Source organism: Anguilla rostrata, chromosome 1 (genome assembly GCF_018555375.3).
Source record: "Anguilla rostrata isolate EN2019 chromosome 1, ASM1855537v3, whole genome shotgun sequence".
NCBI lineage: Eukaryota > Metazoa > Chordata > Actinopteri > Anguilliformes > Anguillidae > Anguilla > Anguilla rostrata.
In genome coordinates this window covers 37,696,664-37,713,569 of record NC_057933.1, presented here as the reverse complement: position 1 = coordinate 37,713,569, position 16,906 = coordinate 37,696,664, and the positions used below count along the sequence as shown (strand labels likewise).

At 43.2% G+C, this 16,906-nt stretch overlaps 1 long non-coding RNA gene across 1 annotated transcript in view; it reads left to right on the top strand.

The window, feature by feature from the left end:
* Positions 1 to 16,906, top strand: part of LOC135239505 (uncharacterized) — a 678,135-nt gene that overhangs the window by 523,181 nt on the left and 138,048 nt on the right. The window lies entirely within an intron of this gene.

Below are 16,906 nucleotides of genomic sequence, written 5' to 3'. Positions count from 1 at the left end.
TTTGTGGAGGTCGTCTGTGATCTTAATCCCATGCGAATCTGCCATGTCCGTAATTTGCAAAAAGTAAAAATTCCACCACAAATTACCTACCATATTTCGCCAAACACAGAGGTCAGGTTATAATATTAGTCCTGTGTGAATCGGCATCTCTGTGATTTGGGGTCGTATTTTACTGTTACGCAGAGCACAGCCTTGACATTTTCAATCATATCCGTGGGATAATGTCAGTAAATTCGAGTAAAATATAGACTTTGCTTATCCCGTGCGAATGCGCCGCACGAAACACAGACGTGGGGGGGTAATTTTGAAATCACATGAGGTCCCCAGTTAATACTAGTCCCATGCGAATAGGGCTGTAGTTACTCAATTAAACAATTAACCTAATTTCTTTGATAATTAGATTCAGCTTATTGAACACAGCCAGGATTGATTGCAGCCAGCCCTGTTGAATCTCACCCTCACTCATATGGAACCTCCCCATCACACTGAAGTAGTCAAAGGCACAATAAACGGAAATTCCAAGTTTTTACTTTTATCTGATCACTCCCGGAATGTCTAAAGAACCATGGCTGTGTTTCCAAGTTTTGATGTACCTTAACGTTTTACGAAGGCTCCTAAGGTATACCTTTCAAAGGGAAACCGCTTTTTTACGTGTTTCCTAGACTATACCTTAAGGCAACTGTTAAGGGACACCTCAAAGGTACATCGTAAGTTGGAGCTAGCCTTCACTGTGGTGCTGAAAAGTTTATCAATCGATGCCAAGCGAATCAATTGTCTCACTTGTAAAGGCTTGTGAATGACGTTTTAATATAACAAGTGTTGTCATAATCATTTTACATCAATCTAATATTGCAGAAGAGGAAGCTATGCCTACTAGAGATCATCTGCTAATCTCTTTAAGAGTCCATTAAGACGAGACCTTGTGATAGTTTCAATAAATGCGTACATATAGACTACAAAGGATAAAATAAAAAGCATCAATCGGGACATATAAGCCATAGTCTGGGACTTCGTGGAAGCCCAGGGAAAAGGATATAGGCTACATATGGGTGAATTATTTTTTTCTTATTGAAACAAAGGTCTAATGTTAATTTGTTTTTGTCACACAATATATAGGCAACTGTAGCAGCATATCACTGCACTGCACTGATTCCCGCGAACCTTTCTCTGCAATGCAAAAATGATCGTAGGTGAAAGGCAAAAGCGCGTCTGTGGAAATTGATCATGATGAATTCTATACCGGGTGCCTTATTAATAGGTCTACCTGTTAAAGTGATTTGTTCATCCAACTTAATTTGCTGTTGGATAATCTTAAATTTAACCAAGAATATAATTATTGGGTTTTTTACCGAAAATCTTAAAACAACATGGTAAGAAAAATGTTCCGTAATGTTGATATTTACCCAGTGCTATTTTGTTTTATATAGGAGGTGTGAGCTAAAGGAAGGGGATGTAGATCATTTGGCTATGTTGGGGATAGACAGGTAAAACGACAACATTCTCACGACGTGCTATGCACAGACACGTTGATTGGATAATTACATTTTGTAAAGTTAATATAAAACTAATTTTCGCATGCAGATGTGCTACTAGATGCGCACTGTAGTACAACTGTCGATTTGAAAAGCAAAATGTTGGCATAATAAGGCAAAACTGTGACAGGATTAGCGGAGCGCAGCGCTAAGGGACAGTTTACGAGTGCCTCAGACCACCCTTTTAAAGGTATACCTTTCATAAGGTATACCTTAGCTAAGGAGACACTGGGAAACAGCTTGAGACCTTAAGGTATACCTTACGACGCACGTAGCGCTAAGGAGACTCTGGGAAACGCAGCCCATCTCCTTTCCCAGTCCTCATCACTGTCTCTGCTCACTCGAGTAGTGACGTGTAACTCCTTTGCAGACATCACTTCACCTTTACCATACCACAAATGATTTGCTGTTGCAACTAAACTCTTCTAACTGACTCAGTCCTAGCAACATCCACATGTAAATGAACAATTAGTTATCTGGTGATTTGTGTGGGGTAAAATGTTCAGTCCTGGTCACACACAATCCTTTCTTAGTGTAGCCAATTTGAATTCCTAATCTACACATAAGGTTTCTGCCTAATAAATTTACAGGACAATTGTCGGAAAACAGAAACAAATGTTTTAATTCCATCACACGCCAATCATTGTAAGTGTAGTAAACCTCTCTCTAGTTTTCCCTCCCCCTGCATCATGCGTTACAATGGTCCAGCCACTCATTTTGGGTGGATCATTCCCCCAATTTGCCCTAGTGATTACTGAATACACAGCTCCTGAGTCTGCTGTGAATTCTACGTTTTCCCTTGAATCTCTATTTCTATAGTTGGTGAAATAGTAGGCGGAATATAAGACAACTATAAATCAGATTCATATTTTAGCTCACGTGTCTCCTGTGTGTCGTCTGTGTGTGATTAGTCTGCCTGTCCCCTAGCTTCCTCCGTCTCCTCACACCGTCATTGATTGTTGCCTCTCCATCCCTCTGGATTGTTCACGGCCACATTGGCTGGTGAACCAGTGACCACAGGATGCCACAGGATGAGAACTGTCTCATCCTGTGGCTCTTCTGGACATTCGCGAAACCAATGACCCGGTTTTATACAGCTGTAAAAGTTGTTATCTCTGGGCTGGCCACCGGCCTCAGCCTCTTTTCGTCCTTCACGTGCTGTAGGAGTATTTAGATGAGGCTGGTCGTGGCGCAAGTTGAGGGCCAGTTTCTTTAGGCATCTTACTCTGTTTGTCTGGATCGGGGGCTTGCGCAGGACCGGCAGCTTCGTAAGCAGGTGGAGGTTGGTGCCTGGGACAGGCTGGACAATCTAGACCTATGTCTATTTTGTGCATGCTTAATTGTGGATATAATCGTGTTGTAGGTGACTGTGACGTGGGTGCTGTAGGATTTAGAGGCAGTGGCGACAGTTTTTCGGATGATGTCTCATTGTCTACCTTTTTATTATGTGCCCTCTGTAACGTACATTGTCCTTCTAATGCCCATTCTGCATATGCCTTCCAAATAATTTTCTTGTTTTTGCAATTCTGATTTCAGTCTTTCCATTTGAGCAGGTGAAAAACTGCCCTTTTCTGGAAATCCCAATTGCGACCATAAGTGTAATTGTTGTACAGTCCCTGGTCCGAATTTATCGTACATAATTTTTGCAGGTCCCTCAAAGACTGGGGGACTGCGTTCCGATTGTTTCGAAGCATACAAACCCATGTTTCTCTCAAGATATTCTTTTAACCTCTTGTTCGATGTTTTGTCACAGGTTTCAATTATTTTATGTAATAAACAAATTATTACACATATCATTACTAATAAATCATACATGTACAACGTTAAGTATTATTTTTCATCTTCTTCAGAATCTTCACTATTGTCTGCAAGGAAATTTTCCTCACTGTCTGGATGCAATTCCCATTTATCAGAAGTCACTGCCCTATTTTTTGTTTATGCCAATCATCTTTTGTTACTGTCCAAACAAACAAAGTTCTGTGCCCTGTTCTTTCTATCAAATACCCATGCTGTCAGGATTTCGGGAGAATGGACCCAGATGCGGAGTGGGGAAAAAACACTCAGGAGGCGGAAAAAGGAAAATTCAAACAAAGATTTTACTTCATACAGGTAACTGAAAACAGAGGAACAAAAACAAGGCCATGCAAGGAACGTTCACAAGAGGTTCTTCAAAAACCAAAAACAGGAGAATTTCCAAAAACCAAAAAAACTAGCAGAAAAACAGAACACGGGCTGGGCAAAACTCACAGAACAGAGCGCAGGCAGAAACACACAGGCAGATATTCACACGGGGGAAACACAGAGTCAGAAACACAAGGAACCAGCACCCGAGTCAGGGAAACGAAGGACTTGAATAAACCAGACACAGGTGAACTCAATACATAATCAAACAAGAAAGGGATGGGATAATGAGACATGAACAGAAACAATGATTGAATAATAGAAAACAGTAATACAGTTAGCACAGGGGAAACCAATGGGGGAACGAACAGAAATACAAAACTGAAGTGCCGCTATCTGGCAGCGCAAAAAAGGAAGAACAGAAACAGAAACACAGAACCATGACACATGCTTTTCCTCGGGACCGTTTTACAACAACGGACTAGTGGCTCCCTCAAGGTTTACACTATCTATGGAACAAAAATGTCTCTCTGTTATAGTCCCGTTTTTATCAAAGGACAATACGTGGTACCACGTTTATGCACAATTATTTCCTTACTTTATTTATTATTAGTGTGGTTGCCTTAGGGCAACTACACTATTATTATTAGTGTGGTTGCCTTAGGGCAACTACACTATTATAATTGCACATATTATTATTAGTGTGGTTGCCTTAGGGCAACTACACTATTATTATTGCACATATTATTAGTGTGGTTGCCTTAGGCAAGCACACTATTATTATTAGTGTGGTTGCCTTAGGGCAACTACACTATTATTATTAGTGTGGTTGCCTTAGGGCAACTACACTATTATTATTGCACATATTATTTATTTATTATTATTATTATTCCACCCATTTTTTGGACCGCTACTCCTCCCAGAGTTTTCGCACCACATACATGTGCAATATGTCAAATCGAGCGGCCTGATGGTGTGCTATTACTTTGTGGAAAGTTTGGGTGAACGGTTTTTGAAATATTTGAATTTTTGTGGGCAATTTTTTCCATAGAGAATGAATGGCGGAATGTTCACCTTTGTGATGTCACAATGTTCTATCTTCTCACCCTTGTGATGTCACAATGGCCTGTCTTCTAGCAGCAGTACTCTGGTCTCTCTCTAGATTTGAACATTCTGCCATTCATATCTATAGGGAAAAAATGTCCACAAATTGTGCAATGCCTCATTGGCCATGGTAGAAAGTCCCATGTCCATTGGTGTAGATCAGCCTCGCCCCCCTTCCTGATTGGCCGATGTTTGATATTCCATATATTTTGATTCGTTTATCATAGAGAACTATGGGTCACGACTTTGGACTCAGTAAAGACCTAGCAACCGCCTCGAACTCCATAGCAACCGCCCAGCAATATCCTAGCAACCGGCTCGAACTCCATAGCAACGACCTAGCAACACCATAACAACCAGCTAGAACACCCTAGCAACCGTCTAGAATTCCATAGCAACCACCTGGAACACCATAGCAAATGCCTAGCAATGCCCTAGCAACCGGCTATAACTCCATAGCAACCACCTAGCAACATCCTAGCAACCACTTAGAATTCCCTAGCAAGCACCTAGCAACACCCTAGCAACCACATGGAACACCATAGCAACGACCTAGCAACACCCTAGCAACCACCTGGAACACCATAACAACCGCCTAGCAACACCCTAGCAACCACCTGGAACACCATAGCAACCACCTAGCAACACCCTAGCAACCACCTAGATCTCCATAGCAACCACCTAGCAACAACCTACCAACCGCCTAGAACTCCATAGCAACCACCTAGCAACACCATAGCTACCGCCTAGAACTCCATAGCAACCACCTAGCAACATCCTAGCAAACACCTAGAAGCCAATAGCAACCACCTAGCAACACCCTAGCAACCACCTAGAACTCCATAGCAACCACCTAGCAACACCCTAGCAACGGCCTAGAACTCCATAGCAACCACCTAGCAACACCATAGCAACCACCTAGAACTCCATAGCAACCACCTAGCAACATCCTAGCAACCACTTTGAATACCCTAGCAACCCCCTAGCAACACCCTAGCAACCACCTAGAACGCCATAGCAACCACCTAGCAACACCCTAGCAACCGCCTAGAACTCCATAGCAACCACCTAGCAACACCATAGCAACCGCCTAGAACTCCATAGCAACCACCTAGCAACACCCTAGCAACCACCTAGAACTCCATAGCAACCACCTAGCAACACCTTAGCAACGGCCTTGAACTCCATAGCAACCACCTAGCAACACCATAGCAACCGCCTAGAACTCCATAGCAACCACCTAGCAACACCCTAGCAACCACCTAGCAACACCATAGCAACCACCTGGAGCTCAATAGCAACCACCTGAAACTCCATAGCAACGACCTAGCACCACCCTAGCGACCGCCTAGAATTCCATGAAACCACCTAGAACTCCATAGAACCACCTAGCAACACCCTAGCAACTGCCTCAAACATCATAGCAACTACCTACCACTGTTCACTCTGTTCAACAGAAAGTCGACTTTGCATTGGCGGCAACCACACTTCACAATTTCTGCAGGAATTTGTCTAGTGTTGCATACATATTATTATGCTATATATGTTTTGCCGCCCTTTGCTTATTTTTATTTTGATATACCCGCTACTCCTCCCGAGTTTTGCACCACATACACGTGCAATATGTCAAATCGAGCGGCTTGATCGGGAATGGTGTGCTATTACTTTGTGGAAAGATTGGTTGCACGGTTTTTGAAAAATTTGAATTTTTGTGGGCAATTTTTCCCATAGGAATGAATGGCGGAATGTTCACCCTTGTGATGTCACAATGCTCTGTCTTCTCACCCTTGTGATGTCACAATGGCCTGTCTTCTAGCAGCAGTGCTCTGGTCTCTCTCTAGATTTGAACATTCGGCCATTGATCTCTATGGGGAAAAATTGCCCACAAATTGTGCAATGCCTCATTGGACATGTAGAGATTTCCTTTGTCCATTGGTGGAGATCAGCCTCGCCCCCCTTCCTGATTGGCCGATGTTTGATATTTCATAACTTTTGAACCGTTTGTCATAAGAACTATGGGTCGCGTCATTGGACTCAGTAAAGACACTAGCAACCGCCTAGAACTCCATAAGCAACCGCACACTAGCAACCCCTAACATAGCACGACCTAGAACACCCTAAGCAACCAGCTAGAACACCTAGCAACCATCTAGAACCAAGCAACACCTAGCAACCACCTGAAGCGAACACCATAGCAACCGCCTACTGCAAGCAACCACTAGCAACACCAGCAACCATTAGAATACCTAGCAACCACCTAGCAACACCTAGCAACCACCTGGAACACCATAGCAACCACTAGCAACACCCTAGCAAACATTGAACCATAACACTCTAGCACACACCTAGCAACCACATGGAACACACATAGCAACCACCTAGCAACACCTAGCAACCGACCTAGAACTCCATAGCAACCACCTAGCAACACCATAGCAACCGCCTAGAACTCCATAGCAAACCTAGCAACACCTAGCAACCGCTAGAACTCCATAGCAACCCTAACAACCCACTAGAAAACCCTAGCAACCACTAGAATCCATAGCAACCACCTAGCAACACCCTAGCAATGCCAGCTAGAACCATAGCAACCACCTAGAACACCATAGCAACCGACCTAGCAACTCCATAGCAACCACTAGAATCCATAGCAACCACCTAGCAACACCTAGCAACGGCCTAGAACCATGACAACCACCTAGCAACACCTAGCAACACTAGAACCCATAGCAACCACCTAGCAACACCTAGCAACGCCTAGAATCATAGCACCACTAGCAACACCCTAGCAACGCCTAGAACTCCATGGCAACCACCTAGCAACACAACCCTAGCAACCACCTAGAACTCCATAGCAACCACCTAGCAACACCATAGCAACTGCCTAGAACTCCATAGCAACCACCTAGCAACACATAGCAACCAGCCTAGCAACCCATAGCAACCAACCTAGCAACACCACTAACCAGCAACCTAGACACCATAGCAATCCTAGCAACACCTAGCAACGCCTAAACTCCATAGCAACACCTAGCAACACCTAGCAACCATTAGCAATCCCTAGAACCACTAGCAACCACCCTAGCAACCTAGAATAGCAACCACCTAGCAACACCTAGCAACCACTGGAACCCTAGCAACTCCATAGACACACCTAGCAACATCTAGAACACCACTACAACTGCCTAGCAACCCTAGCAACCCATGGAACACCATAGCAACGACCTAGCAACACCTAGCAACCACCTAGAACTCCATAGCAACCACCTAGCAACACCATAGCAACCGCCTAGAACTCCATAGCAACCACCTAGCAACACCTAGCAACCACCTAGAACTCCATAGCAACCACCTAGCAACACCTTAGCAACCACCTAAAACTCCATAGCAACCACCTAGCAACACCCTAGCAACTGCCTAGAACTCCATAGCAACCACCTAGCAACACCATAGCAACCTAGAACCCATAGCAACCACCTAGCAACAACTCTAGCAACCACCTAGAACTCCATAGCAACCACTAGCAACACCTGAAACCCTAGAACTCATAGAACAACCTAGCAACACCTAGCAACCACCTAGAATCCAAGCAACACTCTAGCAACACCATAGCAACGCCTAGAACTCCATAGCAAACCTACACTAGCAACACCTAGCAACCTAGCTAACCCTAGAACTCCATAGCAACCGCCTAGCAACACCATAGCAACCGCCTAGAATTCCATAGCAACACCTAGCAACACCTAGCAACCCGCCTAGAACTCCATAGCAACCACCTAGCAACACACCCTAGCAAACATCTGAACACCTAGCAACTGCCTAGAACAACACCATAGCAACCACCAGAACACCATGCAACAACTAGAACACTACTAGCACCACCTAGAACTCCATAGCAACCACCTAGCAACACCTAGCAACGCCTAGAACTCCATAGCAACCACCTAGCAACACCCTAGCAACTCCTAGAACTCCATAGCAACCACCTAGCAACACCCTAGCAACGCCTAGAACTCCATAGCAACCACCTAGCAACACCATAGCAACACCTAGCAACACCTAGCAACCACCTAGCAACACCATAGCAACGCCTAGAACTCCATAGCAACCACCTAGCAACACCATAGCAAGCCTAACCCCCATAGCAACCACCTATCAACACCCTAGCAACCACCAGAACTCCAAGCAACCACTAGCAACACCTAGCAAACCCTAGAACTCCATAGCAACCACCTAGCAACACCTTAGCAACCACCTAGCAACACCATAGCAACCGCCTAGAACTCCATAGCAACCACATAGCAACACCCTAGCAATCGCATAGCACTCCATAGCAACCACCTAGAATACCTTAGCAACCACCTAAAACTCCATAGCAACCACCTAGAACCTGCTAGCAACTGCCTAGAACTCCATAGCAACCACCTAGCAACACCCTAGCAACCACCTAGCAACCACCTACAACACTCTAGCAACTGCCTAGAACTCCATAGCAACCATCTAGCAACACCCTAGCAACTGCATAGAACACCATATCAACTACATAGTAACACCCTAGCAACTGCCTAGAATGCTAAAGCAACACCCTAGCTACCACCTAGAATACCCTAGCAACCATGTAAAACACCATACCTAGTATCACCCTAACAACCGTGTAGAACACCATAGCAACTACTTAGCTACACTCTAGAAACCACCTAGAACAACGTAGCTACTGCATACAACACCCTAGCAACACCCTAGCTTTTGAATCATATTGTTGATTATGATTTTAATATAGTTTAAGTTGTAAAATGTATCATTATTAACAATTACATGAAAGTTCATATTATGAGGCACATCATTTACCTTTCCATCTGTTTTCTGGTCAAGAATATGGTATGAGTTCAGGACACAATCCACTAAATGGCAGTAATCACAAAACAAATGTTTACACTGAAAAAACATAATTGTCTGTAGACTACTTCATATCTGGACAATTCCTGCAGAAATTGTGAAGTGTGGTTGCGGGCAATGCAAAGTTGACTTTGTGATGAACAGAGTGAACCGTGACCAGAGACAGAGTAGTGTATGTGCTATAACATCACGGCAACAAGTTGATTTGCGACAGATTCACTAGCTAGCTACCAATGCCCAACAGTGTTGCATGATCTGTTTCACATCGTGCCAAACACCCCCAAACCATACACATGAATAGTCTTATTACTGTTTATTGGTCGTATTTACATCGAAACAGCATCGGAAACGGTTTTAGTAGTCTGGATGACAACAACAAAAAAACGGTGCTGTGTGACTGAAGCAGGGGGCCTGCCTTCCAGCCAAGGGCAATTCCAGGATCAGACGTTTAGGGGGGCTCAGAATGCTCAGAATGAGAATGTGACATGCATACAGTGCCTTGCAAAAGTGTTTAACCCCTCTGCTAAATCACTAATTTCATTGAATAACAATGAATACATCAATATTTCTCTATATATTGTGGCGATCCTGGCAAAGACTAGCTAGCTGGCTAGTGGGGCTGTTGCTTAAGTCGGGGGTTATAAAATGTCTATAATTGTTGTAAATAGTCAAACTGTTAGCGTGTACATAGCGGTGCTTAACTGCAAACAGTCAGTGGGATTTTGTAGAGTAGTCATGTAAATAATCGTGTTCAAACGCACTTGTAGATAGCCACTGTAGCATGAATGAGTGTCTGTGTTAGCTTGCGGCTAAGGCTCCCCCTCCCTCTCTGTGTCCGTGCTGTGTTGTCACCCGCCCCTTCTGTCACTGCTTGCTCGATGTCCGTTGTCTGATTGGTTGACTGTGACGTATGCATGATGGGGAAGTCGTGTTTAACTTGCATACGGGGAGGGAGTAAAACTGTTTTTGAGTGTGGGAGAGGGAGAGTGAATCTGCTAAATGAAGAGAGAAGAGCTGAATACATGGCACTGTACATTGCTTGCTTGCTTAATTTTGACGAATAAAACGAAGCTCGGCTGGAGCGATTCGAGCACGAAAATCTTGTCTCTGCCTCATGTGTGACCAAGGATCGTCACAACATGATATTTACAACAATACTTTTAATGAATTACTATATGAGTATTCTACCAGAAAGTATTCAACAACCCTTTTCACTTTGGCAAACCTGTACTGTAAATGTACCATAAGGACTAACTCAGATAGCTAACATTAGCCGAAAATCTTTGAGTTAGCTAGCTAGCGAACAACGTCAGCTAACATTCTTTGACACTATTCACACCATGGAACTATAACCAGAGACTTTCTAAGTATTAAATCGACTTTGCTATAACATAACAACGTTAACTAACTTTAACAGTACCAACGCAAATGACATTCACGCACTGCCATATTTAAAATCTGTAATTAATTTACAAGCAAGTTAGCTCAGAGATGATCTAACGTTAGCTGTTAGCTAGGGGTGGGGTGCGTAGGAAGTGTAGAATGGTGCTGATTAAATCAGTGATTTTACAAGCATTTAAGCCCTCATACAAATTCGCAAAATTTAACGTTAGAGAGGGCTAAAAATGATTTCAGAAAATAATAATAATAATTATTATTATTTTTATTTTAGGGTGCTGAGATGAAATGTAGGTGTGCTTGAGCACCCTAAAAAGAGTCTAAAATCGCCAATGCTTCCAGCTCTTGCTACTGCTTCTTGCGATTTTCCCGCAGGGCAGTAAAAGTTCAATCCTCAATTGCGAACTGCGAGCTCGTAGCTCCAAGTTCCCCGCTTGCTGATCCGGGGTCGCACCTCGCAGGTTGAGCTCGGAGCTCCCACTCGTTGCTAGAGGTGGGTAACCGGCTTCAAAGAGTAAAAAGACTGACCATGTATTTGCTCCACCACCATGCACTAAACCAGCTGATTACAATAATTAGTTCTCCTATCATGCTGAAGAGTTATGCTAATTAGAATCAGCTGGTTTAGTGCATGGTGGTGGAGCAAATACATGGTCACTCTTTTTACTCTTTGAAGCCTGGTTACCCACCTCTGCTCGTTGCTCGCTCGTCCCTGCTCTCACCAAAGAGATTCGCACCTCGCCGCTCGCTGATTCCAGCTCAGCTCCCAGATCGTAGGCCTACCAGGGGACCAGGGATAGGGAGGTGAAACCCGTTTTGGCGATTTTTCTAAAAACATATTTTGACAGTTTATTTTTCATATGTAAGGTCATACGTGCTACCGTATAATGAAATAATAACACATAAATCGCTAACCTGCCAGAAAATAACGGTTGTTTACTCTCTAAGATTTTTTTAAATTAGCCGCTTTTCCGTGTAGCTAGCTAATCACTCGCGTTGGTGGGAAACGCATCGTCGCCTGTGCGACTTTGAAGGTGGGGTCATGTTTTTTTTTATTTTTTTTATCCAACAACGTGAACCAATATTTTGTGGTATTCGTACAGTAAAACTAATATACTGAACGTATTTACTCATATTTATTGTTATAGGCTACGATGCGGAATTGAAAAAATGTGTGCTGCCAAAACACTAGCCTACACCTGCCAAAACGTCTCAGTTCCAAACTATGCGGCCCGGCGGCATCAAAATTTACTACAGGATTTCTAATACTTCTCACTTACTTTTACATTGTCGGGGTATTTAATACATTTTATTCAATCCTATTGGCTTTTGTTCGTGAAATGCTGTCGGCCATTCACAACTAGAGGACGGAATCATGCGACGGATCATTTGCCAATAATGTTGCGTTGTTTGTGTAAACTATATGCTTAGTAGGTCTAGGCTATAAATGAAGACAAGTAGCCTACTTGCGCCATTTACAGTTTTGTATTCCTGTCGGCATTATGACTGATTCGTCAAGACGCGTTTGGATCATCGGCAGCTCGCTGATCGCCAGGCTGCAGGCTCATTTAGGAGCTTTTGGACTGGACCCGAACTTGGGGCTAAATTGCCAGATCACCTGGGATGGCAGAGGGGGCAGAAGGTGGGAGCACTTAATGCCTCTTCTCCGCTCGAAACGGGCTGCCACCCGCGACGACCCAGATGTGATGGTGATTCACCTCGGTGGGAACAGTATTGGAACATATGGAAATTCGAGGATTACTCTGTTGCGACAAATGAAGGCAGATATCAGGGAAATCAATTTGCTATTTCCCAATACTAAATTGATGTTTTCCGACATCCTCCCTCGCTGGAACTGGCGGGGCCAGACCGCGCCTAGCGGATATGGCCTTGAAAGGACCAGACGAAGGCTAAACGGGGCCATGTTTGGCTTTATGTCAGACATGGGTATGGGTTGCATTATGCATCCCAACATTCGCTTAAATCATTTAGACAGGGATGGGACACATCTAAATTTAGAGGGTAACCGGTTGCTTCCTAAAAACATTAGCAAAGCCCTGGCCTTAGCGCTCTGATGATGGTCTTATTGTAACGCCCCAAAGGCTCTTTTAAGAGCCACCCACTTTTTAAAAAATAGCATTATTCCTGTAAACGGCGCGCATGTAGACTCCCGGTGCTGCGTTAGCTAACGCTAGCTAACTAGGTAGCCTACGTTAGCTCTACCTATTAGCTAGCTACGTTAGCTAACGTTCTGGCTAACGCCCGGCGAACAAATGTTCTAAACAACTAATTTATTCGTAGTGATTAGAAATGTGTCCTTTGGCAGAAGGTTTGCTAAGACTTTCGTTTTCATACGTAAATTATGTAGCGGTGGCTAGCTGTAAGTACATATCAGCGTGCTGTCCGTTGTGTTGATAAAAACGTACCGCTGGTCTGGGAAGGTGCATAGGTATAAGCACTCGCCTACCACTGCAGAGACACGGGTTCAATCCCCGGCAGCGGTACTTCCGGCTTGATCAGACGTCCCTACGAACACAGTTGGCAGTGGGAAGCCGGTGAGGGTATGAGTCCTGATCGTTGCATTAGCCTACTGGTTGATCGGGGCGCCTGTTCAGTAGGGAGGGGATCTGGGGGAGATATCGTGAACCTCCGCACGCGTTACGCTCTACCAGTGAAAGTCCCCAGACTGACAGAGGACAGTGCATTGACCAGGACTGTGATACACACGGAGAATTGGCATAAGAAGTAAATTGGGGGAGAAAATGGCACACACATAAAAAAGCGCGCATGTTAATGTAATTATGAAGTAGTCTACAGACAGTGATATTTTCAGTGTGAAAAGTAAATCATGTGCCTCAACAATCTGAACTTTCATGTAATTGTGAATAATTATACATTTTACCAGGCATTTCAATAAACTCGTAGTTAAACATGTTAAATAGCCTGTATGAATTCTTGTTGTTTTTGTCTATTTATTAATCACTAATCATGCACCGATGCACCGCAAGTAGCCTAGCGTCTCCCTGGCTTGCCAGTGCCTCCTCTCGCTGGAACAGAGGCACGCACTGCTAGCTACTGCCAGCTGTGTTCGCTCTCTCTCTCGCGCCTTGGTCGGAATCCTCCTGTAACACCTGACAATTTCTTGAAGACGGAAAATGAATTTTATTATTCTTTCCATAAAATAATTTCTTACATTTTTTTTTTGCAATGTAGTCCACCACACAGAAGTGGAATATAGGCTACAGTCCAAACAAAAGTTGAGTCCAGTTAAAAAATAAAAACCGCGCCAGTCAAAACAAACGGAATCACCTTGATCTCTCATCGAAGTGCCGCAATGTACAAAAACTCTGAGAGTTCAATATCAGGTCACCAATTCACTTGGTATTCCAGGAGAGACGGTTGTGTAACCAAAGGCCTACGATACAAATCTTTATATTTTAATCTATTTTGCTCGTATTTCATATTGTCCTTCGGCAGAAGATTTGGTAAGATTTTCGTTTTCATACATACATTTAATATTGTCGAGGTAAGACAGAAAAGACGGTGGTAACGTTAGTTGGCAGACTCCCGGTGCTGCGTTAGCTAACGCTAGCTAACTAGGTAGCCCACGTTAGCTCTACCGATTAGCTAGCTACGTTAGCTAACGTTCTGGCTAACGCCCGGCGAACAACTGGACTGAACAACTAATTTATTCGTAGTGATTAGAGATGTGTCCTTTGGCAGAAGGTTTGCTAAGACTTTCGTTTTCATACATAAATGCTGTAGCGGTGGCTAGCTGTAAGTGCATATCAGCGTGCTGCCCGTTGTGTTGATAGAAACGTACCGCTGGTTAACGCTAGAAGTCTACTTACACCACTATATCACCGAGGTTCAGAAAATGTAAGCCCGTGTTAATTATATTATGGTTAATTTTATTGTGTGAATTCATTTAACTGGATGTTTCTACGGCGGCGATCGAGCGGATTCATTATATTATTTTCAGTTAAAATCATTTAATTAAAGGAGTACCATGGTGATTTTCACACTTTCTCGGTTTTACGTGCTATTTGCACAAGAGGCATTGAAGAAACACAATGAGCAATGTATTAAATATGTCCGTTCTGTATTTTTGGAGAAACATGCGTTTTAAATTCATCGTCCTATTTTCAACCGGTTGAGAAAGTTGTCATTTTGCTACGTCACGAATACAGTAACCACTCCTATTTCCACGCCCCGCAAAGAAATATGACAGGACACACTGTCCTGCTGTTCAGACATTACAAATATTTGACTAACGTTAGGTTCACTTAAATTAGAGTGCCTTTAGATTATGTCTGGTTATATTCATTTAGCTAGCTAGGTAACGTTAGCTAGCTAGGAGGTTTGCTTTCATAAGGCAATGTTATCGATAACGTTAGCTTGCTAGTTTGCTTTTATGAGGACGTTATAGTTGTGCTTTTATCTTAACTTGGCTAGCTAGATAGCAAAAATTATAACTGGATATAAGTCAACGTCCTTACCATAGCTATCTATCGATACTTGATATACTACTAAGCTAGCTAGCTTGTGAAAATTCAGTCTCCCAAACAGAGACTGTAAAAAATATGGACAAAGCTACTGTGACGTCCCCATTGCCTCTCCGTGGGTCTGTAAAACACGTTTTGAAGCTCAACGGCGGTCGAGGCAATGTTCTCGATTTGGAGGCAAAACCATAGAGTTAAGCTGTCTTGTGATTTTGACAATGGATTGACAGTCCGGTTCGGAAAAGCCCATCAACCTGAACGAACGATTGCAGAACGAACTTGAGGCTAGCTGATTGTCTGCCGTTATGTTTTAAAATATATGATCAAATGTTTACGGAGTTTAATTTCCATCCGTGACTGTACCGTGTCATGTAATCACGTTATATGTATGAAATGAATCATACAATTATGTTCAGTTATCTTCAATTTATGTTTATCGGCAAAACGAATATGCTTAGCTAGCATATCAGCTTACCAGTGAGCTAGGTAAGCTATCCGTGGTTAGCTCACGCATTAGCAATATGAACTACAGGGGAAGAACATCTACTGCACTGATGGTCAATCAATCAGAGTTGTGTAGACTACTGGTGATTTGACTAGGCTAATTTTCATATATCTGTCTGGTAGACCTGCTGTTAACCAAGCAAGTTATCGTCGTTGGTTTTCGCCACAGTCAGTTAATGAGCCATTAACTGCTACTACTCCATCGCCGTTTATGTTGTTTACTTGCTGGGTGACGCTAGCTGACCGATCGTTCGTAAGTCACTTTTTACTGAATAAAAATTAACACTGTCAGCGGTGGTTTACAGCGGAGTAAATATGACAACGCACTTTGAAGAGCAAGTTTTCCCACCTGTTGCATAAAGACAAAAATAATGTACATTGAATTTCTAATTATTATTTTCTTGCTAGATTCTAGCTTTGTCACATTCGTGCAGCATAGCCCAGGTAGACATTTACGGAATGTACACGACTGACAAGCCGTCAAACACGTTTGACAGATGCAATATTTGCCGTTTAGGGTTAGCTAGCTAGTCAAATGGGTTGGTAGCCGAAGTTGCGAACTGTTTTAGCATAGGCTACTAACAAAACAAATGTGCATAATTTTTTTTATTCTTAAGTCATTTCAATGTACTTTAAAACGTATTTTTCTAAGCCTAAATTTCCCACTATAAAAATTCACCCGAACCGTCTGGGCGTGGTAATGAGAACTGTCAGTTAGCTATGATTGACAGACCGTGCCCCGTTACCATAGCTACCCCCATGATACGCGCTCTCTTTGGGAGACTGAATTTTCACAAGCTAGCTAGCTTAGTAGTATATCAAGTATCGATAGATAGCTAAGGTAAGGAA